This window comes from Aythya ferina, assembly GCF_964211825.1.
Source record: "Aythya ferina genome assembly, chromosome: 13".
Taxonomy (NCBI): domain Eukaryota; kingdom Metazoa; phylum Chordata; class Aves; order Anseriformes; family Anatidae; genus Aythya; species Aythya ferina.
Window position 1 is genome coordinate 20,628,308 of NC_140311.1, and position 24,451 is coordinate 20,652,758.

Below are 24,451 nucleotides of genomic sequence, written 5' to 3' on the forward strand. Positions count from 1 at the left end.
TTGTCCAAATGGCTTAACTGATATCAAGGAGAAATTAACTGTCACCAGAAAGAGGAAGCGCTGGTATCCCAGGCCTAAAATTAAGAGTAGATTTGAGTAAATTGAAAGATTATTAGAGGCGGGACATTAACATAAGTTTCAGGCCAGCAAATTTAAAGCCTGTAATCAATCTTCACCAGGTAATCAAGACCCATTTATCACTGAAAATATTGATACTTTGTTAGATTACAGAAGAATAACAAAAATCTCCTAACTTTATTAACATGAAAGTACTAAACAGATAAAGACTAATTAAAGACAGCAGCTTCCCTGGCTATGTACTTGCCTCGGTGTTTGATCTGCCAGGCTCAGCACCCCAGACGCGTAAGCCTGATGGAACAACCGCTTGGGGAAAACAAAAAGCACCACAGCTCTGCAGCCTATGATCTGTACTTGTTGAGTATGCCCTTTTTGAAACATGCACCTAATTTTACAGGGAAGTTTTACATAGAAAGATAAGTAGATAATATTAATTCCTATTAATATATCTAAAAATTATAACATGCTAAAATACTTGTAGCCACTTAAGCACACCAGTACTCTCCTTAATACCAAAAGCTAAATTTTACAAATATATTATGCTAGTTCATCTCTCTTGGGAAGGCTTTTAATTCATTTCCATCCAGCATTGGGAGTACTACAATGTCTACTTTGCTTCCTGTTTTAAAGAATCATATACTATTTACTAATTCTATCACTCATCAAGAAAGCAGGTGAATAAATCTTTGCAGTACAGCAGCAAACTGAACAGCTCTTAATAAGCTTTATTTTCTCAGTGTAGGAAGCTCTTTTAAGATTTCTACAGTGTTTAAAAGCTTTCATAGTTGCTTGCTTGTCATGACAACCTTGGTTGAAGATTCATGTTAGACACTTGACCATTAAAACCCCACACATCATCCCTATCATGTAAGAATGTATGTAGGTATTTTTGGAAATTTCCTGCTAGCTTTGAAGCTTGAGTGTAGAAAGTTGAAAAGCTTTAATAATACCTTGTGTGACAGCATGGCCTGCTGTCCTGAGGGTAGGAAGACAGCCTCAGTGCTGGGGATGGACCCAAAGAAAGAGAAATAGACTGCTTAGTAGACAAGGGTATATTCCTCTGTGGCAGAGCCACCAATGAAAACTGTGGGGAAGGCTTCTTAGTAAAAGAAAGGGTGGAAAAATTAGAAAGAAAATGGATCAGCAGTTTCTGTGCTGGGTTCCCATGCCCAGGCAGGGCTGTGGGCCTGCAGGGCACTGCAAGAAGAGGCCAGTGCTGCTGCAGGCCTGTCACAGCTGTGACAGTCAGTTCCAGCGGCCCCAACATAGGGCAGGCCTGGACCCAGCAGTGGCACTGGGGGTACCTTGGGGAAAATACATCTGAAAAAAGGAGAAAGACTACCCAGCTGTGAGGAACAAGAGTGGGAGGAACGGCCCTGGGGCAACAGGGTTGAGGTGATTCATGGAAGAACTCTACAACTCAAAGCAAACGAGTTATAAGTAGGTATGTGATTTATTTCGGCACCGGGTGCATGCGGGATAGCTCCCAAAGGCATGCACACCGTAACGCGGCAACTTGCTTTGGCCATGTGCAGTAAGTAGCTAAATATGCATGAAATTTCCCAATACACCTATATTTATAACCTATTCTCGCATTGTATTGAAATTAGCTCCAAGAAGTCATTTCCATAAACTCCTCCTGTCTGCACTTGCGCAGTGCCTTCTGGTGGTGGTCGTGGGGATGAAGGTTGATAACTCTTCATCACCACTAGTTGACCCCCTGCCTTTGTACAGACTCAGCTGCTCCTTGGCTCTTGTCCAAACCACAAGGACGGTCTCAGCTGTTTTTTGAGACAGGTTCCCCATTTTGTCAGGAAACATCCCCTATGAAGGGCCCCGAGACTCCTTGTTTTGGTTAATTTGCACAGTAGTGTTATATATGGAGTGGTAATTCGTGTTGAGAAAATGGTTGATATTAATAAAGAAGGGGGAGATTTGGGAATGTGGCCATGGGGGTTGGAAAGCCCCATGGTTGAGATAACATTAGACTCTTAATGATGAGGCCATCAGGAATGTAAAAGAGTTTAGAGGGAACAAAGAAGAGTGATTCAGGAGACTCCATGCAGTCTCAGGTCTCTTGTTCTCCAGCCATTAAGGCATGGAAGTTTCTGGGTGTTTGCTGTTGTTATATTCAAAGTTATATTCAAAGAGAAGGGTATAAGAGGGGAGCCTGCCCTCAAGATTAAAAAAAAAAAAAAAAGAAGGCAACACGATGTGATGAAGTTATGTCATCAATAAAGAAGCAGAAAGAAGGAATGAAGAGGAGCAGGCTAGTGGAACGCACACTGATTGCCTCATGAAGACAGGTTTGGCCAAACTCAGCAAACTGCTCAGAGAAGCTCATACAGAAAGTTGCTGGAAATTTGCGCACTGGAGCTGGAGAGAAGCTCGAGCTGAGAGAAGCGGACCTGTGCACACAACTGCCCCTCGCTGGTAAGCAGTTGCGCATTATGGGGAATCATACGTCCTTAGGAACAAAGACTGTCCTGGTAACCTTACAGCTTATTCTCCTTCTTAACAATTGGACAGTTTATGAGCCTGAAATATGGGACCAAACTGAGGTCAAGGTGTGGGACTCTGCAACTAGAAATGACAAGGTTGCATCAGGATTGCTCGGCACCTGGCGAGCAATCTCTGAGGCCTTAAAGAGCCATGTGGGGCCACATTCAGAAACGTGTGGTTTGCCAGACAGTGAGGGAGCTGCAGGCTCCTTTACAGATCCGACTGCTATGCCATGGGCCCCTCTGCTGCTACAGCCATCGAAGGCTTTTGCAGGTACGCCCCCTGCTGACCCAGGCGTCATTAGCGTTGAAAAGGAGATGGATATGCTTTTCTTCGATCCGGGAAGAACGGGATACGTAAGGCCTGAAGACCGAGTTGCTTGACAACTTAAAGCGAGACATATTGTTCAAAAGGAATGGAAAATGGAGACTTGTTTGTAATCAAGAAAAGGAATGGAAAATGGAGACTGTTAAGTCATGGAACTTTAAGAATTGTTTGTTACCTTTTCTGATTGTATAGGTATACTCGGGTTTAGTATGTAAAAGCAATATTCTGTATATTTAGAATGTTTGATGTTCATGTGTGCGTGTTGGTGGAGCGTAGACTCCCCACACACACATTGGTGTTTACTTGCTTTTTATAGCTTTTATAACTTTTGTAAGTATAAATATTACAAAATTCAGATTGAGTTGAGACTTCATTTATAACACTAGTAAGAAAAGACACTCAGCAATATCTATTTTAATGCAATTAAGCAAGCTCCCATTCTTCCATTCCTGGCTTCAGGGGCAGGACGCAGTGGGAGGTGGCTCCAGCCCCGGGGCTCCCTGCGGCCTGTGGAGAAACCATGGTGGAGCCAGGGTATGTGCCCTGAAGGAACTGCAGACCATGGAGAGGAGTGTGCACTGGAGCAGTCTGTGAAGGGCTGCAGCCCATGGAGGAGCCAGTGTGGAGGAAGTAGTGTCAAGAGAAGATCTGTTATGCACTGACCCCAGCCACCATGCCCATTCCTTTTGATGGGGCTGAGGGGAGGAGGATCAGTCAGGAACAGAGTACAGTTGAGCGTGGGAAGCTGGAGGGTTGGAGGAGAGTGTATTAGGCTTATTTTTATTGTGACCCACAAGCTTTTCCATCTTTTCTTCCCCTGTCCTGTTGAGGAGAGAGGAAGAGAGAGGCCAGCTGGGTGGGTGTCTGGCAGCTGGTCAGTCACCACAACTGGCTTGTAAAGATCCCCATGCCTGCTGCTTGAGGATGGAGGATCCACTGAAAGCAATGAGAGAGGGAGTTAGGAGAATACAATAAATCACTAACCTTTTAGAAAAGAATTTACTTACATTTAGAAAAGGAAGAATGTTAGGGGAAGAGAGAAGAAGTTAGGGGAATCTTACCAAGTAGAGATAGAGTGATAGCATGAAACTAGGATGCTCAAATTAAAGCAAGAAGCCTTGGGCCCCTTAGCAAGGTCAGTCTCCTAATAAGAGTGAGAGCTGTTATAAATGAGGTCTCAACTCAATCTGAATTCTGTAATATTTATAAAACAAATATTTCTAAAAGGTATGAAAGGCAAGTAAACAGTGGTGGGTGTGCGGGGAGTCTACGCTCCACCAACACACACACACAAACATCAAACATTCTAAATATACAGAACATTGCTTTACATACTAAACCTGAGTATGCCTATACATATGTACAATCAGGAAAGGTAACAAACAATCCTTTAAGTTCCATAACTTACTAAAATCGAGTACGCCTATACATATTCACGATCAGAAAAGGTAACACAATCCTTTAAGTTCCATAACTTAACAGTCTCCATTTTCCATTCCTTTTGAACAATATGTCTCACTTTAAGTTGTCAAGCAACTCGGTCTTCAGGCCTTATGTATCCCGTTCTTCCCAGATCGAAGAAAAGCATATCCATCTCCTTTTCAACGCCAATGAGGCCTGGGTCAAAAAGCACGTTCAGGTCAACAGGGGGCGTAACAGCAAAGGCCTTCGATGGCTGTAGCAGCAGAGGGGCTCATGGTGTAGCAGTTGGATCAGTAAAGGAGCCCGCAGCTCCCTCACTGTCTGGCAAACCACACGTTTCTGAATGTGGCCCCACATGGCTCTTTAAGGCCTCAGAGATTGCTCGCCAGGTGCCGAGCAATCCTGATGCAACCTTGTCATTTCTAGTTGCAGAGTCCCACACCTTGACCTCAGTTTGGTCCCATATTTCAGGCTCATAAACTGTCCAATTGTTAAGAAGGAGAATAAGCTGTAAGGTTACCAGGACAGTCTTTGTTCCTAAGGACGTATGATTCCCCATAATGCGCAACTGCTTACCAGCGAGGGGCAGTTGTGTGCACAGGTCCGCTTCTCTCAGCTCGAGCTTCTCTCCAGCTCCAGTGCGCAAATTTCCAGCAACTTTCTGTATGAGCTTCTCTGAGCAGTTTGCTGAGTTTGGCTGAACCCATCTTCATGAGGCAATCAAAGTGCCTGTTCCCGTCCTGGTCTCCATTCTGCCAGCCCGTTCCTCTTCACTTCTTTTTTCCTGCTTCTTTATTGATGACATAACTTCATCGTGCTGCCTTTTTTATCTTGAGGGCAGGCTCCCCTCTTATACCCTTGTCTCCACAGCAGTTCTTTTCAAAACAACTGTTCATTGGTCAAACAACTTTGCATGTAACAACAACAGCAAACACCCAGAAACATCCATGCCTTAATGGCTGGAGAACAAGAAACCATCTGAAGAACAACAAACCGCAGACTGCATGGAGTCTCCTGAATCACTCTTCTTTGTTCCCTCTAAACTCTTTTACATTTCTGATGGCCTCATCGTTAAGAGTCTAATGTTATCTCAACCATGGGGCTTTCCAACCCCCATGGCCACATTCCCAAATCTCCCCCTTCTTTATTAATATCAACCATTTTCTAGACACACATTACCACTGCATATATAACACAAAGCAAAACCAAAATCTGCTTGTCTCTCTTACACAGCCCCACCATAACCACAGTCAAGCAACTAGGATCCTTTTTACAGACTGCATAGTGATAATTGTTTAAAAGATGCTGAATTTCAAGCCCCAAATTCATACTTGATTATTCAGCCCTTGCCACTGAAAAAAGTTCTTGTTCCATGTGTTTATTAAGCAGTAAAATAACTTAGAAATACTGCAGCAGTGCCTGAAAGCAATGCAAAGTAAACACCAATAACAACTTACGGTTTAACCTGAGTTTTACTTATATTTGGAGTTGTCTGAGTTTTATACCTCTGCACAAATCACAATCGTCACAGTGACTGCAAAAGTAACATTTCATCAGAGAAGTCTACCCTCTTTAAAAGGAAGACAATTTAAAATAATCAATTTTCCACTCATTACAATAAGTGCACGGATCAGTAAAAATAGCTACAACTGTCATAATTCTTTGTGTAATTTATGCAACAATTTCTCGTTAGTTCATGGTGGGCTGTCACATACAAGATTACACACAAATAGAGAATATAAAAAATAATTCAAGCAATGCATCTGAGAACAAAACTGTTGGAAAAAATAATTCTTGCAAAGAAACATGAAAACGTAGGCAAAAGCCATAGGTGGCTGCTACAGAAACAGCCAGAGCACATCACAGTAGAATCCACAGTTATTCACACAGATTACTTAACTGCAACACCAGATTAAATAGAATCCCCCTCCCCAAGATAACCAGAAATGGTACATCACAGTAAGACAAAACCTTTGTGTACCACTAAAAACGCAGTAGCTCCCCTTTTAAATGAGAAAGCAATTAAAGACTTTTCTCCTCTGTGACTACTAATACTTCAATTTCTGGAAGCATTGATTTGATTTTCATAATTATTGGTCAGTAGACAGCTAAAAAGACAACAGTGAATCTGACTTTGAAACGTTTAAAGTGTAAAAGTAATTAAATCAAGTGCTTTAGATTTTTGAAAATATAATTACAAGTAATAATGCTAATGTTATCTTTCATAGATACCCCTCTAACTGCAAATAAACAGAAAATCAATATGAATATTTGCCTGAAACTAGCTGCTCAGTTTATGTTCTGGATTGTCTAACAAATCGGTGGTAGAGATGAATCAAAATTGGAAGATTAAAAACATTTTCAGCCACTTTTACACATATGCTGAAAGAATTTCACAATTAGAAAACATATTTCATTTTATCAGTCTTGAATACCAACCGCATGAAGTTTAACAAAAGCAAGTTCTGGGTCCTGCACCTGGGACAGGGCAACCCTGGCTTTTCGTACAGACTGGGCAACGAGACACTGGAGAACAGCCCCACAGAGAGGGATATGGGGGTTGTGGTTAACAGCAAGTTGAATATGAGCCAGCAGTGCACCCTGGCAGCCAGGAGGGCCAACCGTATCCTGGGGTGCACCAAGCACGGCATTGCTTGTCGGTCGAGAGAGGTGATTATCCCGCTCTACTCTGTGCTGGTGTGGCCTCACCTCGAGTACTGTGTGCAGTTCTGGGCAGCACAGCACAAGAAGGACGTTAAACTGTTGGAGAGTGTCCAGAGGAGGGTGATGAAGACGGTGAAGGGCCTAGAGGGGAAGACGTATGAGGAGCGGCTGAGGGCACTGGGCCTGTTCAGCCTGGAGAAGAGGAGGCTGAGCAGGGACCTCATCGCGGTCTACAACTTCCTCGCGAGGGGGAGTGGAGAGGCAGGTGACCTATTCTCTGTAAATACCAGTGCTAGGACCCACGGGAACGGTGTTAAGCTGAGGCAGGGGAAGTTTAGGCTTGACATCAGGAAGAGGTTCTTCACCGAGAGGGTGGTTGCATGCTGGAACAGGCTCCCCAGTGAATCAGTCACTGCACCAAGCCTGTCTGAATTTAAAACACGTTTGGACTGTGCACATGGTCTAAACTTTTGGGTAGACCTGTGAGGTGCCAGGAGTTGGACTTGATGATCCTTATGGGTCCCTTCCAACTCGGGGTATTCTATGATTCTAATACATAAAGTCAAGACATGCCCCCAGAGGGCATAGATTAGTTCTATGTCCCACTACCCTACCATTTCTATATCCTACAGTCAAAAAAAAAAATCATAACTGTTCTCTGACTGATTGGAATTATTTCTGAACAAACTCTGCAAAGAAGGGACTGTGGATAAGATTTTTCGTTGATTATTTATATTTCAGTGATATCATCTTTCATATCAGCCTGTAAAGTCAGGTATTTGAGTGCAATGAAGTAAAACAGTAACTTGATTTGATGGACATTTTTCTGAAGAAATAAGAGGTGTCGACTTTTCAGAAATTGCAAGCACTACTGAGAAGCCTCAGCTTGCAACGATTGACAAAGGATTGTTTCCATGAGGATTACTATGCAGAGCACAAACGTGCACCTTGAAGTCTTGCATTGGAAAACGGTCCCACATTCCACCTCCAAACTCCAGTTTTCAATCTTAAGATCTAGAATTGAGTTTATCTGCCCTGAGCACAAGAACAGCTTTTCCTTTGTATACAAATAGAACCATTGATTCTTTAATGAATAAATTTGATCATAGTTTATTCCAGTTGTACCTACACAGAACTGAATGAATTGATTAAAGAAGCAAAGTCATATGAAAATATGAGTGTTGAGTCTCTAAACAAGTTTAAATTTATGTCAGTTGAATACAAATGTAAACTAGAAATAAAAATGATATATAATGGATATCAAGTTTCCCTAAAAATGCCCTTCAGAATACGTCGCTGTTCCTTATTCTTCATGCGGTTGATCCTTCCCTTGCCCCAAGAAAAATGACCAACTACTTCATGATGATACATACCATTTAGTGCAAATAAGGTTTAAGCTCAATACAAACATGTTTGTGCTGCTTATGGCCTGTATTCATGGAATCATTGGCAGTAAAGCCATAAAAAGCTTCAGGCTTTTAAATGTCACCTCAGATGCAGGTTGCAATCTGATACAGGGCATGAAGGAAAACCTTGCAATAGTCTAACATATTTAAACAGTACTAGACACTAGACATCTATTTTCTCTCATCCCAACTCTCTCTATCAGAAGATTACAGTACTCCTCAAGGCTAATACCTGAACATAATGGAAGTGAAACCCCTTCCTTAGCACCCACATTCTAAAATAAGAATTTGAGTGGGAAATTGTTTGCACTATACAGAACTGGCAAGCTCTTAAGCTTGTCTGTTTAAAGTAGCTCCAACTGGATGTGAGGAACTTCATTTAGCACAAAACTTGGCTGGAGCTAAAAAAAATAAATGTGCAGCCTCTTACTAGAGGGTCTTGCTGTCCCAAGTGACAGCAGCCCTGAGACTTCTCAGTGTTATAGATGGAGTGGTAATTAGTGTTGAGAAAATGGTTGATATTAATAAAGAAGGGGGAGATTTGGGAATGTGGCCATGGGGGTTGGAAAGCCCCATGGTTGAGATAACATTAGACTCTTAACGATGAGGCCATCAGAAATGTAAAAGAGTTTAGAGGGAACAAAGAAGAGTGATTCAGGAGACTCCATGCAGTCTGCGGTTTGTTGTTCTTCAGATGGTTTCTTGTTCTCCAGCCATTAAGGCATGGATGTTTCTGGGTGTTTGCTGTTGTTGTTACATGCAAAGTTGTTTGACCAATGAACAGTTGTTTTGAAAAGAACTGCTGTGGAGACAAGGGTATAAGAGGGGAGCCTGCCCTCAAGATAAAAAAGGCAGCACGATGAAGTTATGTCATCAATAAAGAAGCAGGAAAAAAGAAGTGAAGAGGAACGGGCTGGCAGAATGGAGACCAGGACGGGAACAGGCACTTTGATTGCCTCATGAAGATGGGTTCAGCCAAACTCAGCAAACTGCTCAGAGAAGCTCATACAGAAAGTTGCTGGAAATTTGCGCACTGGAGCTGGAGAGAAGCTCGAGCTGAGAGAAGCGGACCTGTGCACACAACTGCCCCTCGCTGGTAAGCAGTTGCGCATTATGGGGAATCATACGTCCTTAGGAACAAAGACTGTCCTGGTAACCTTACAGCTTATTCTCCTTCTTAACAATTGGACAGTTTATGAGCCTGAAATATGGGACCAAACTGAGGTCAAGGTGTGGGACTCTGCAACTAGAAATGACAAGGTTGCATCAGGATTGCTCGGCACCTGGCGAGCAATCTCTGAGGCCTTAAAGAGCCATGTGGGGCCACATTCAGAAACGTGTGGTTTGCCAGACAGTGAGGGAGCTGCGGGCTCCTTTACTGATCCAACTGCTACACCATGAGCCCCTCTGCTGCTACAGCCATCGAAGGCCTTTGCTGTTACGCCCCCTGTTGACCTGAACGTGCTTTTTGACCCAGGCCTCATTGGCGTTGAAAAGGAGATGGATATGCTTTTCTTCGATCTGGGAAGAACGGGATACATAAGGCCTGAAGACCGAGTTGCTTGACAACTTAAAGTGAGACATATTGTTCAAAAGGAATGGAAAATGGAGACTGTTAAGTTATGGAACTTAAAGGATTGTGTTACCTTTTCTGATCGTGAATATGTATAGGCGTACTCGATTTTAGTAAGTTATGGAACTTAAAGGATTGTTTGTTACCTTTCCTGATTGTACATATGTATAGGCATACTCAGGTTTAGTATGTAAAGCAATGTTCTGTATATTTAGAATGTTTGATGTTTGTGTGTGTGTGTTGGTGGAGCGTAGACTCCCCGCACACCCACCACTGTTTACTTGCCTTTCATACCTTTTAGAAATATTTGTTTTATAAATATTACAAAATTCAGATTGAGTTGAGACCTCATTTATAACATCAGTAACTGAACTTTCACCCTGCCTTGCTGTGAGATTGGCTGGATGACACAAAGTGGATGAGAACAGGTACACTCTCAACACATCTATCTGCAGCATCACCTTTTCCTCAAGGACTCCTCTGTCACTTTTCCCTTGGCAATTAGTCTGTGTTCACACAAAATTCACCAGACCAGAGCATCGTGCTCTGCCAGGCTAATAGTGCTTTACCAGGAACAGCCAGTGCATAAAAACAGCATCTGCCCCTGGTTCTCTGAGCAGGCTTATGCTGAGAAGGGACAGCAGCAAAGGATGTTCAAAGCTGTATCATGAAGTAGAAGATAAAAGAGCAGTATATGAAGAACAAAAAACAAGTCACAAGGGAACTTTTACCACATGCTAATCATCCCTCTGAGATTTAACAGAGCAGAAACTGTAGCCAAGTTCCTTTAGTGTCTTCAAAATGTGATCGTCTTTGGGAAACACCATTACCTGAAATTGCTTAATTATTTTTTCTTTCATCAGAATTTCAGGAAAAGTAATAATACATTTGTACTAATAGGAAAAAAAGTTGGCAATGTGGTCTGAAGAGATATATGACTGAACAGTCAGTAACGTACTGTACAGTTCTGAAAGCAAATCCTATGCTGAATACAACTTACTGACCTCACTTCATGCATGCGAACGTTATTTTCAAAGGTAAACAATGTCATCTCTATGTCCAGCAAGGCTCTTTTCCCAAAAATAAGCTAGCATGTGATACCAATGTAAGAATTGCAAAGATTTGCTCAGAGTGATGATCTTTGGCTCTGGGGATTAGCCCATTCTATTCACCAGTTGAGAGAGATAATTCCACTGTTAAGACAGCATGATGCATATTTGTGCCAAGGATTTATGTGTTGTTCTGAATGGAGATGCTGTCTGGCTTCCCTGGTCTTCTGTTTATAATATTCTTGTCAGATTTATCTCAATGATCAATAAAAAAGATTACTAAATATCTAACCGAAAAATACAGTAATATACAGTAACTACCATGAACAAAATAAAGCTGTAACTGCAACAAAGAAAAAGCAACAGAAGTAAAAATCTATTTCCCATCATGAACTGACCTAGAATTACCCTTCCTTACAATCACTAGGCAGTCACCCAGAATAAAAGTCACAGAAAATGCATGTTATCTGTTCAATGAGGAGCAGACTTCACAAAGAAAATCCTCCTTGAGATAGCACAACACCCTTACAGTGAGGGAGAGACAGAGCAGTGCTAACCACCTCTGAGCCTTATGGTTCCCTCCCCTAACATATTTCAGGTGTCTATAGCAACATCTAACTCAAGAAAATGGAAGTGATTTTGAACAGCCAAGGTCTAGGAGAATACCACATCTTATTTAAACTCCACGCTAGGGCAAAATGCAGATGTTCAATTCCTCCACCCCACCTGCAGATCCCCTGGTTTACATGAAGAAGGACACAGCTTGAAAGGGGGCTCAGACATTCTCTCTTCCAGCTCCCCAGAATTGATGCTGCAGAAACTATGGCCCCAGCTCATGAATGGTAGACACCAAACATTGTTCACAGTCACTCCTGATGATTGAAGCACACTTCTCTCTCACCAGAATGACACTCTACTCCTACACCAAGCTCCCAAATATATCTGCTTCATTCTACATCTTGTTCTTCCACAATAAAAGTTAACAGGTAAACAATGTTTATTCGACGTAAATAGTTAGCTCTACTCAGATCTCAAAGACAGCTGTTCCACACTAAGTGCCAGCCATCCTGTAGGCAAGATGCAAGAAGCTCATTTTGTTTCATCTTGTTGCCCAAGTGTTTAAAGAAAAACGTAGCAGCAACCTCTTTTACTAATCATCTACTAAAGGTTCTCAATTACATTTAAAAAAAAAAAAAAAAAAAGAGTGCTTTAAAAATGTTTAACCCATTATAATCCCAGCAGGAGAAACTCAAAAACCTAATAAAGTAAGTTATTTCAAAAGGCTTGTGAAGAGCTGTCCCAGTATGATTCCTACAGAAGCCTGCTCTTTTCATAAATCTTCAAAAACTCCCAACAAACATTTGACAGAAAATTCTGTCTATGACAGAGACCATTTGGAACCACCTCCTGAATATCCAAAGAATAAATTAGCTATGAAAGAGGTTCCGAAATTCCATATACTGAAAACACTTAGCACTCTTCTTTGCCTTTTGAAAATGATTTGCACATGTTTTTTAGACTGAAGATGCTCAAAAGAGAGGGTGCAAGTAGAAAGGCTAATGCTACAGCCAGAAATTAATCAGTTTCTGAGAAATTTTGGGGGAAGCTGGTCAGCCCCACTGTCTCTCTGCTCTGTTCCTGTCCTGCCCCCTCCCCAGCCACTTCCATCACTGAAGGAAGGCACAGAGAGGTCCCTGACACAGAACCATGGTAGCAAGCTTTCTTCAATCAAGTCAATGATTTCTGGTTATCAGCTAAAATACATCTTATTGCATTTCAGGAGACAAATTCCTGTAATTCCAAGCACACTACACAAGCCTTCTCTGCTGCCACTACTAGCACAGTCATTAATTTTGCCAGTGCTACTGTTAATCTTTTATTGCACAATTCAAAGAGGTTTCTGATTTTATCATTCAAGGGGCAGGTACTGACATTTGGAGAGGAGCAGCTCTGCTCTACTACTCTGCTCGACACCTAATTTTGAAGGCTGCTTCTATCAAACTACGCCCTGCCCTGCTCTTTGCTAGGTTCTTGACTGTTTCAGTACTGAGTAAATCTCAGCTGGGTGCAAGAAGTGTCCCCACAGAGAGAAAAGGGATAGGCTGTACGCTATGGGGACTTCAGGAGCAGATACGGGACAGCTGGACATTTTTCCTTCCTGAAGGAGAAATACAGGTTCGGAAAGCTAGCTGAGAGAATTAGGGGAAGGGCCTAAAGGGCCTCGCCTCAAAGTATCTGGGTAGATACTATGACATACATCCCACACCTAAAACCTGAGACACTTAGGGTTGACCATACAGATGCTACAAACAGAAAAGCTAGTTGTGTCAGGGAACAGCCCGGTATAGTTACTGTCTAGTTTCTCTACTGCATGAGCACCACAGAAAGTGAATTGATTCACTTTTGAATATGTGGGTACCCAAAGAGGAAACAGGCAAAAGCCATGCTCCAAATAGAAGACCAAATTCTTTTTTCTTTTCCTTTTCCCTGAACAGGTACTAAGTAAAAATAAAAGCACTTGGCAAAGTAGCCAGAGCACACACTACACAGCACCCAAACTCCTTTCTGAAAAAATAGATTCCTTGAGAGTCACTTATTTTGCCACAGAAATCTTCATTCTCCCCTCCTGCCAGCAGCACACACAAAGCTTGCTGTAACAGGCTTCTAATATACATTGAAACATGTAATTCTTGGCAAGAGTCTTTGCCTGTGCAAAGCACACCAGGCAGCCTACCACGCTGCCCACCATGACACAGCCCATTAGCACATGCAATCGGGAGCCAGGGTGGAACGGTGCGCTACAGCCAATAGCTTATAATGGCTTTCTGCTGCCTGCTCTAGTGAGTGCTTCTGCCTCATGCAAGCTAAATTGCGTGTAGTATGTCAGCAGATGGAAAAGGGAAATTTAAGAAATCTCTGCCCAAGATGCTTGGCTTTGAACGGGGGGGGGGGGGGGGGACGACTCTGCTGGATTTTACAGAGCACATAGCTAGACAAATGCGAGGGAAAAAGAGCACTGTCCCCTTACACGCAAATCATTATCCAGCAAAACACCTTTGACTCTATAATTCAGGTGTTCCTTCTAGATGACTTCCATGTTGTGGTGGTTTAACCTGGTTGGTAGCTAAACACCACACAGCCGTTCACTCACCCTTCCCCCTCCCTCTCTGGGATGGGAGAGAGAAATAGGAAAGTGAAGCCTATGGGTTGAGATAAAGACAGTTTATTAAGACAGGAAAATAAAATAATAATAATAATAATGACGATAATAATACTACTACTAATAATGTGTACAAAACAAGTGATGCACAATGCAAGTGCTCACCACCCGCTGAATAATGCCCAGCCTATCCCCGAGCAGCTGACCCCCCCACACCCCCCAGCTAGCCACCCCTATATATTGTTCAGCATGACCCCATACAGTATGGAATACCCCTTTGGCCAGTTTGGGTCAGCTGTCCTGGGTCTGTCCCCTCCCAGATCCTGCTGTACCCTTAGCCTGCCTGCTGGCAGGACAGAGCAAGAAGCTGAAAAGTCCTTAGCTTGGCGTAAGCACTGCTCTGCAACAATTAAAACATCAGCATGTTATCAGCACTCTTCTCATCCTAATCCAAAACATAGCACCCTACCAGGAAAATTAACTCTATCCTCACTGAAACCAGGACACATGTTTATCAGGAGCTCCAGTTTTCCTTCTCTGGAGCTGTTTTCCCACTTTAGGAGAGAGAAACAAAACACTCCCAGTCAACAGGTGTTTTGAAGCCAACCACTGACAGAATTTCTTGTGCAAGAAGGAGGTGAAGAGATTCAATAACTTTCCTATTGCCTCCCTGAGCTCCCTGCCTTTGTTAGAGCTGACCCACCCCTACTCTTTCCTTCAGCACAGCAGTGCACAAGCTGCCTATGCTGCTCTTGGTGAGGATCAGCCATGGGGGCTCCTTGCCCCAGTGCCAGCCACACAGGTCATGCCTGGGAATTGGGCGCAGCAACCAGAAAGGCAAAGGAGAGGAAAGGAAACAAGCCTGCTTCACAAGGAATGCTAAAAGTGAAGACAATTCAAATAGAAGGCCAGTAGCATTTAAAACAACATATATTTATTCATCTACTTGTAGCAAATTAAAAGCCACAGCATGAACAAGCCAAGAGCATTAGCCAGTGCACTTCAACAAAAAAGGTAAATCCTGCCCCATTACCCCCTTCATATCCAAAAGGGAACCTGCATAGAGCTGAGCTTAGGAGTCAGTTTACCATGCACAAGCAGGGTTAATAAGGTGTTTAAAACAAGTTAGTCCTCACATTTTCTTCTTCAGCGAGCCTTTGATGGCTGCAGAGCCAGCACCTCAAGGTAGGAACCCAGTTCCATCCCAAAGACATGCACGCACCACCTGTGGACCAAGGCCAGCTGAACCCTAGGTTACATGCTTGTTGTTTCATGAAATCCACTTTTAGTTTGCTAATGCATGTATGAAAGAGAAGCAAGGCTTCTATCAGGCTTTTTCTTTTTTTTTTTTTCTTTTTTTTTTCTTTTTTTTTTTAATTAAAATTCACCACCACCAAAGGGCACGTGAGCACTTTTACCTAAGCAGCTTAACTATGACATTAAGAAACCCACAACTGTCTTTCCCTTTCCTGATCTAACCCCTGACGTTTGGCTAATTTCAATGCATTTGAGATACTGTTATTTGTTGTGGTGGTATAACCTCTACTAACACTTGCTTCAACCATATAAAATACTATTCAAGAACCATTTCAAAAAGAAATACATATTGCCCAGCCAATGGAAAACCACTGTCCTTGTGCCAGTTCAACCCATTCTGTCAGACACTGGGCTTCAGTGTTAATCCCTGCACCAAAAGAATTTAAGGAACACTGAAGGATCTGTAAATGCAGCTCATCAGTAGCTTCAGCTTTGTGTGTGGTAGGGAGAATTGCTGATATTCAGATAGCCTACTCCTACATTTTCAGGGTACATGAATTCAGCCAGAAAACAAACTTGCTATAGAAGTCCTGTTCTTTGTCTCTTACCTCATTTCACCCTTCTCTAAATTGCCATCAGTGCAGTCCTATACAGAAATGAGTTGCTAACAGAGCTGAGAAACCTTTTCCTTTTCACCAAAACATGAATTATGAAGCCTTGTCATTTGTTTTTCTCTTGATTCCAGGTCATAGAAAAAAGCCACCAATGAGACTTCTGTACAAGTAGAGAATGACACGGTATTTTACAATAGGACAGCCATAACCTAAAGAGATCTCAAAACAAAACAAACAAAAAAAAACAACACTCGTGAACCACCATACCCCAAAAATAAAAAAGCAAAGTAAGAACAAACTGGGAGAGTCCAACTGGACACTTGCACTAATCAGAAAGAATGTGCTTGAAACACCAGACTTTTGTTAGCTGGGTATGTGACAGGATGTGACATTTTCATATTCTTGATGGATTAAATAATCCTGTCAAACTGCTGCATTCGTTTGGCAGTGTCCAGAATGAAATGTTGTAGATAGTATTGCAACTAATTATTTTTTTCTCCATTGTAACTTTAACAAACTTTATATTGAAATATGCTAGCAAGACTGTCAGCTGCTCTAACATGCCACCTTTGAAGTCCAGGTAAGCATCGCCATTTAACCTAGTTGAAAACCTGGCCTTTACATTGCTAAGGCTGGTAGTTCTATGCATTATTAAGATTCCCTAACCTCCCATTATATGCACCAGATTTCTTCCCTCCAAGGTTAGTCAATGTACACAATATTGAGTATTTTTATATCAGATCCTGACCTTGAGCTGATTTGAAGTACAAACTTCAGCAAAAATAATTCAGCTGTTTTCAATAATGTAGTAAAGAAAGCACACGCAGATTTTCTTCTGTTAGCCTCAGAGCATTGAGATACGCTAAAATATTTTCTTTACTATGAACTCTACCAAAATGATCAAAAGTCAGATTTTTATTAGGATAAAAGTGGGAATACTTCACTTTGAGAAAACCTCAAAAAACTAGGTAAAACAGAATGGAAATTAGTTGCATACCCTGCCCTCCCATCCACCAAATCAATCCCATAAAGAACTATACAGGCTGAACATGGATGCAGGTAATTCAATGACAGCCCAGTAACACCTGGTCCCTAGGGATGATCCCACTGAGCTCAAGGGCTGGCTAGCTGATCCCATCAGAACCATGCAAGTCACTCAGATATGCTGGGATTCTCCAACACCTTGCCCATGCCCTCTAGACTCCTGAGGCTTACATAGATGAGCAGATGCAGTAGCTCTCTACCAGGACCTCCAGCTAACCCAAACTTCTTAAAGGTAAACACCACAAAGTGACCAAAAAGTAAAAGGCCAAATCCTATTTACCTCCTCGTCAGCCAAACTTTCATTTCCAAGTCCCAGAGATGCTAAACATTTGAAAGTCGACAGGCATGCAGTAGGGATGGCTATTCTTTTTATTCTCCTCATGAATATCTATCTAAGTTGGCCAGAGTAAGAGTTTTGATGAACTATAGATGGAACACATTAAACAACAACAAAGCTCTACTTTTGTATAATATTTAAAAGACTTTCTCACTAAATACAATCCATCTTTTGCTACACATATCTATGTCATACGCATCTGTACAGAACTGCCCAACATGTGAGAGCACTGAGGCTATTCTCTGAAGGTAGGGCTATTCTCTGAAGGAAGGTAGTTCATGCTAAATTAGACCCAAGAGAGCAGGAAGAGAAAGGACAGTCTCATAACCATGGCAACTGAACGATGCTGTCAGATCGGCAGAATAGCAGGGATACAGCCACAGGTGCTCGGTTTCCCAAAAGTAGCCTTAAACGGTTAGAATGCAATATTGGCAGTAAAGAATCAGATGCTAAAGGTCTTAAATTGAGCAACTCGAGTTGGCAGAAGACCTGGCCTTTACACCTTTTGCTTCAGCTTCCCCAGGTTGCGGTCACTCCTTCAAGTCACATGCTTGTTTTGAAGATAAAGTCATCATTAGCACTTGTGAAGTGCTCAGACACTGCAGTGGCAACTGCTGTTAAAAAGCCCATGAAGAGACTTAGATTTCCTCTTCAGAGTAGAAGTTGAATGGTGTGCCATCAATAAGGCACAGGACCACATGCTGAACAATGGGGAAAACATAACACTGAATAGCTGCTCATTTAGTGAGTGCTATTCATCCTGCTCACTGAATTAGGCAGGAGGAAAAAAATAGTATATGATCATGTAATTAAAGACTGTATCATAATGCATACACACATGGGGCCTGGATTAGGTCTGTGCTGACAGCCTTGTGTTTGATTGCTTAATTTTGCAACCTTAATGATATTTCTTTAATGTAGTTTAACATTGCATTAGAATTCTTTCCATAAAAACTATATCAGGCAGCATTTGTCAGTAAGTGTAAGTAACCCAGTGCATTATGTATATTTGGTTCCCTCCAGGTCCCTCGGCACTCTAAGAATGGTTGCCAAATAAAATTTAACAGGATTTTCAAAGGATTTTTCTGCAGTGTTTTCCTGTTTAAATACTTTTCCTGGATTAGTTAGAATTTCTAATCAAATGTACTGTACTTCTGTCATCATCATGCAAGGCAATTTTAGACAAATTACAACTCAGAAACCATTATTTTGCCTCTATATGAGAGCAAGAACATCCCCATCTATCCTAGTAGACCTAACTTAATAAAAAGGGAGCGAGAATCACTTACAGACCCTTAACAGGACAATAAAGCCACTATTGTCTGAGAACAGAGAAGGCTTGTGTGAAGTCACGTGTAGATGCAGTCTCAAATATGAGAAAGTTGAAATACTTTTGCTGGAAATGTGAGTTAGTGAAATAACTCATACCAGCATTTCTGAACAATAATATAATTTTGGCAGCAATGGCACCCAGAATGGCAAGGCTGTTCCAGCTGTGTTGCATTTACACCATTTCAAATGGGCTTGAATATTACTATCGTGCAAAGAGACTCATGTAGGAACCCATGTCCCCATATAAGAATATTAAAGCTTCAGCTTTGTTTTTGAAATGCCACTCTAAAAACACATTGGATTTAATTAATTTAAAGTAGGAATCTGAGCAACCTCCAGCTAGCCAAATTCACTACATTTTGTTCTGGATATGCCAGGAATTACTACACTCAGTCAACCATTTCAGCTCATGTCTTAACTCAAGAAGAGCTTGTGAGGTCAAAATGAGAGAGACTGGGCTTCAGGTACAGGTAACTCCAAACAACAAAAGTCATGCTACCATGAACTTTGTAGGAGTCCAAGGTGCATGACATGCAGTGTTTGTTGTTTTTTTTTTTCTGGAACGACACTTGTAAAGCACCTTCTGTTGATGCATCATTTCCTAAAGACAGAGCACATACAGAACACCCTAAAGGGAGGCATACACTCTGCTCTCCCATGCAGAATGTGCTTTCTTTTTTTGCTGCTCTCATACACCTCCTAACTGATCTTTTCTCATGTGTAAGTTACAACTTCTTCATGGGAACCCCAGATCATCAGTCCTTGAGAGAGAGATTTTACCCCCACCAGCACTTTTTTTTTTTTTTTTTTTTTTAAATGAGTGAAAACCAACAGCTTAACATCAGACCTTTCCTCTCTTATCTCATGATTCTGGGTATGAATATATGGGTAGATAGAAAGTATTTCATTTAAGAAACTAGGTCCTAGTGTCCATTAGGACAGCCTTCCAAATTATTTTGGTTGGCTGCAGAAATGTTTTGTTTTACATCTTTTTATAAAGAAATAAAAAAATATATATATTCAAAAAAAACCTTGGATGAATGTTAGTCAGTAGATATTTTAATCAGCAGCTATTCAATGACACAAATAAAATGGTTACTGACAGCAGAAACAGACACATGTGCACAGCCCATCCCCTTTACAGTTCATCTGTCCTGCCTTGTGGATTCTATTGAATATCAATATATTTTTTGTTTATTATGTAGCATCCCATCCAAATAGTATGCAGACAGTTACCATCTGATAGTCCTCAAAGACTAAATGATGTTTAGGCATCAAGTTCATTCGGAGCAGGATTTCCACTGTAGCAGTGGAAAATACCAATTCTTGCAACAGAGTTGTAGGTACCCTTCATAGGTAATAACCTGTGTGTGTAAAGCAGAAGCCACTTGATTTCCAAATGCAGACCAAATCCCTCTTGTCCTGCATATTATATAGACTCAGCACGTGGTTTCCAGCCAAGACAGATTAAAATCCTTGGGAAACATCTTTGCTCAAAGTTGTCCTGGTAAGAAACATGGTGTATTAGCTTCAAGCAGTGCTGTGTTCTTCAGCCATACAGCTTCCAGTGCTCTCAAAATTGCTTGCTCAGGAGAATTCATAATACAACGCAATCAAACCATAAGCATAAATAAATCATATCCACTAAATAGGAGAGATCAGGGAAGCAATGGGCATCACACCTGTGTTTCCATGGAGCTCTGTGATATCACAGGCATCACGCCATACACAACACATGGCTTCTCACCATCTCAGATGAGAGGGACTCCCTCTGCAGTTCCTCCCACAGACTCACCCACAATCAGGCAGCAGATACGGTCTTGGTAGTTTCACCAAGCCAGCAGTCTCTACAGAGGCATCTGATGGAGGAGAATAGCAACTTCAAAGCATACTAAAGAGAATGTTTTGTGCATGAGGGACAATCCAAGAGTACAAAGGGTAAGCCACTATCTTGAGAACATGTGAGTGCTGATAAAGTGAGGTGGGATAAAAAAATAAAATCTGATGTGATGAGAAAGGAGAGAGTTGAAGAAGGTGAAGTGGAGTGGAGTAAAGCTGTTCATGACCAGAAGTGAATGCAGAACTTTATCCAAATATGAACACATTGCCATTGAGCTGTTGTACAACCATCATACCATATACAGGAGTCAGTGCTAAAGTTATAAATAGAGAACCAAAGGGCATGAAAACAGAGTTAATCAAATACATATATTATGATGCTTCACAGTAGAGGATGTCAAAGCATCTGGGCATCATCATGTAGATAGCAGCATCTTGCAGGATAGGCTACAGATAAGGTGAGGAGTGCAACCACCTGTATCTTGGCCATGACCTTGCAGGAGTTACAAACACCCTGCTCCCCACCCCAGCATATGAGCTCCTTCCATGTGCTGAATGGCTTTGGGACAAAGTGTTGTAACATGGCACTGGGGCAAGTGCTTTCTAATGTGCAGCTCCAAGGTTGCCACTGCTATGGGCAAGTTGGTGTTTTAAGGCAACATCCACATGCCAGAATGGAGCAGGCACTTCAATTCCTACTCTTTTACTCTGTGGCTTGTATTCTCTGATGTCATTCAAACCTGAATGAGCTTCCAATAAATTGTTGCCTACAATTACTGCTTCCAGAACGACTACATTTTGTGCTTTCCTGACACTCTGTTAGAGATATATATTATTTTCAAATCAGTGCATAAATGAATAATTTGTATGCACCAGTGAGCTTTACTTGAAATCTAACAACACATCTAAAATAACTGTTGTGCCAATGGGTAAATACTGGCAAGTCACTAAATCAAGAAGTGTGACAGAGGTGATTGGAAGATGGAAATAATTAAGCTGTTTTTTCCCCCCCTTTTATTTTCATAATTAAAAAAATACATTTGCCCAACAAAGATGAAAATTGGAAGCGTTCTGTGGGAGACACCTTTCATTTCCCTCAGTAATGAAAGGATTGCAACAACCAAGCCAACACAATGAGAATAAATGAATAACTTGTATAGATTTTGATTCAGTTTTAGCTTTTTTTTTTTCCTACTTACAGTCTTCAGAAAGCTTGAAATGTAGAAGAGTCTTAAGTTCCCCAAGGAAATTTGCACAACATGGTGTGTAGTACTGTAGTTTTGGAGGTTTGATTAGAGGATACGGTGATATCTAGTGGGTTGAGTGCAGGACTGAGAGCCAGGAGCTTTCAAATTTTAATCCCCACTTTACCACTTGCTCATTGCCTAGCCTGTGGCTAGTCACATGGTATTCTCATTCCACATTACTGCAAAATGCAGACACAGAAGATTCTCACAAGATTGCTTTGAAGGATTAGTTTAAGGTTTTACTTTGCTTAGATCTTAAGTACTATCCAAGTGCTAAGAATTGCTTTACCACACTATAAGTGAGACGCTATTGTCACACCAAATCAAAACCTGCATTGTTATACAACCCAGAAGAGTACTTCCGAAGAAGTATGTCTCTAACACCTCTACTCTAGGTAGATCATCCAGAAAAATAACTGGCAATCACCTCAAAACACTCTAAGACAAATTTAATGTGAAATTTTTTAGGTGGTACTTCTACAAGGGTGGTGTTTTAAGGATCAAGTTTGTAAACAGAGTTCTGAACAATACAGTGAATAGCAAAAACCACTGTAAAACTAAAAGCAAAAAATATTGGAAAGAGTTTGTTTTATTAAGAGTTCATAAAATGCCTTAGAAACATGTCTCCAGGCCTGATGCAGACCTGAAATAATTAATGTTTACAGTAAGCATTTGCTGTTGCAATAGCTTCTCTCTTTTTTTTTCTTCCTCCTCAGTTTAGAAGTGTAACCCTGATTTAATTATTTTTAAGCCAAAAGCTAAATAATTTAGTTAAAACAAGAAAAGTGCTAATTTTAATGAGGGCTATTCCTAACCAGGTTTTAGGCTATTGGTCCAGTACCTCCGTTACATCAGCAGATGTGAAAACATTTTAGTTCACCACAACTGAGAATTGTTTCATCATCATGCCAAGAGGTAAATCACTTAAGTGGCACAGCTTCTGGTGAAGACCACAGTAATTCTTTTCATAGGCCTGATTCTGCCTGTAAGAAATTCATAAGCTTCTTTTTTCCTCATGTAGCTCACAACATTGTCCTTTCTGTATTTGATCACCAGTACACATTCTAAGTGATTGAATTAGGTATTTCGTATTGCCCAGTGCCAGCAGTACAGCAGAGGGTACTCTTTGCTTACCTGACTCCTTAGCTTGTCCTAATTGATTTTATGCTAATGCAAGACACTTGGTACACATATCCTACCTTAAGTTCACAGAGTTTGTCAGAATGATCCACAGGAAGAGCACGGGAGAATAAGCAGAACATGAAGCCCAGCAACAGCCAAGGATATTGCTGATCCACAGTTCTCTTGCTATGCCACTGTCAACACAGTAATAAATATTAAACACAGGAAAAGACCATGAAAGTAAGTTGTATAGACTCCAGCAGTCAACTCCTACTGCTTGAAGTCATTAAATACAGCCAGTCAAAACTTCAAAATTGTGTTTGCACAAAAAAAAAAAAAAAAAAAAAAAAGTATGTGTACACCACGATGCTTTAGCATTTTCTTCTAGAGTGAAAAAAGAAAAAAAACTAAAACCACCAAAACCCAAATTAACATCAGACTTTTCACAGGATGAAAGGTTCCTCCCACATCCACTCAGTAGTAGTTCCAGCTCTTTTAAATTCCTTGGCTCACTCACTGCTGTGCCATCACCAGCACAAGCCTAATTGTTCCTCCAGTGCACTACGGCAGCAAAGCCAGAGAGAAGTCATAAGGGTCCAAAATGTTCATCTGTCCATACCATCTAGCCCCAATGGTAGAAAGATTATGGTACACAAGGTACAACTTATAAGGTAATGCAGAAGCCCAAGATTCAGACTTACGTTAACAAGTAGTATTCATTTACTCCCACTTTAATAAAAAATATATTTTATGAAAGAAATACTGTATTCTTACAGAAAAAAAAATACACAGGTGTAAAGATACTAGTGAGCTCTGACACAGCAATCTTCTCATCTACACATCCAGATACGTGTTGCACTCAAAGAACAGGATCTCCAGGTTTGGAGTAGAACATGATACTCCACATTTTGAGAGTGCATAAACATTAAGTCAGCCAGCTCCCTAAAGCTGAGTGGCTATGGTTGTCCTCAGTCAGCAAGAGTGTTCATGCAGTGCTGTGCCCAAACCACTAACAGCAAGGTTATTAGAGAGCTGTAAGCTGTCAAAAACTATGAGTAAGAGACACTAAAACCCTCCCATACCCCACAGGCTTGAAAACATTTTTGTATCTGTTTAGCACTGACAGGGTATGAGTCATTACTTGGAATCAAGAGGTATTAAGGGTGGGGAATGTCAAATATATTGTAGACAACTACTGAAGAAGCGTCACATGGCACTCTAAACACGACTTCTTGCTCCCATTAAGAGCCCTGATATACTACATTCAACTTAATGTTTTCCAACTATTTGTTTTAAAATATTTTCACTTCATGGAATAAAAAAAAAAAATAAATTAAAAAAAAAAAAAAAGTATTAACCTGAACAATCAGTGTTCCAAGCTGTATTTGCCTGATGTACTAAGTACAGCCTTCCCCCCAACCAAAAACTGAATTTAGGTGCTGCTTTGACCTTATATCTCTTATGTACAATTGCATACA